A 561-nucleotide genomic window follows, 5' to 3' on the forward strand; every position below is an offset into this window, starting at 1 on the left:
TATATATATATATATATTGTGATGTAATTCTCAGCGCTTCTTTTGATAACTTATATATTTTGTATGGCATGAAAGTCGAATGAATAACATATTAGCATACTAGATAGTAAAAATATATCTATTATATTATTATATATCATCCTGTAGTCGCTTTTAACACAGATTTTACTTTGGTCAGTCAGTTTCTTATTCTTTGCATGTGTACATATACATACACATTAAAAGAAAGCAACCAGATAATATGTACATTGCATAGACAATCTATAAGCGGAACAGTAGAAATATGCAAGACTTTTCTCAAATTCAAAATGTGATATTGTTTGTGTTATCTAAGTTTCGAAGAAAGAGCTTTGTATCTCTGTTAGAAATTAGCTCCTTTCTTACAGGATGACATCAAATAATGAAAGCCAGATTATCTATCTATCTATCTATCTATCTATCTATCTATCTATATACATCTGTCTGTCTACCCATCTATTATATATACAAATATAAATATACATACATACCTACACACATACTCACACGCACACACACACACACACACACACACACACACAC

This window comes from Octopus bimaculoides, chromosome 2, assembly GCF_001194135.2.
Source record: "Octopus bimaculoides isolate UCB-OBI-ISO-001 chromosome 2, ASM119413v2, whole genome shotgun sequence".
NCBI lineage: Eukaryota > Metazoa > Mollusca > Cephalopoda > Octopoda > Octopodidae > Octopus > Octopus bimaculoides.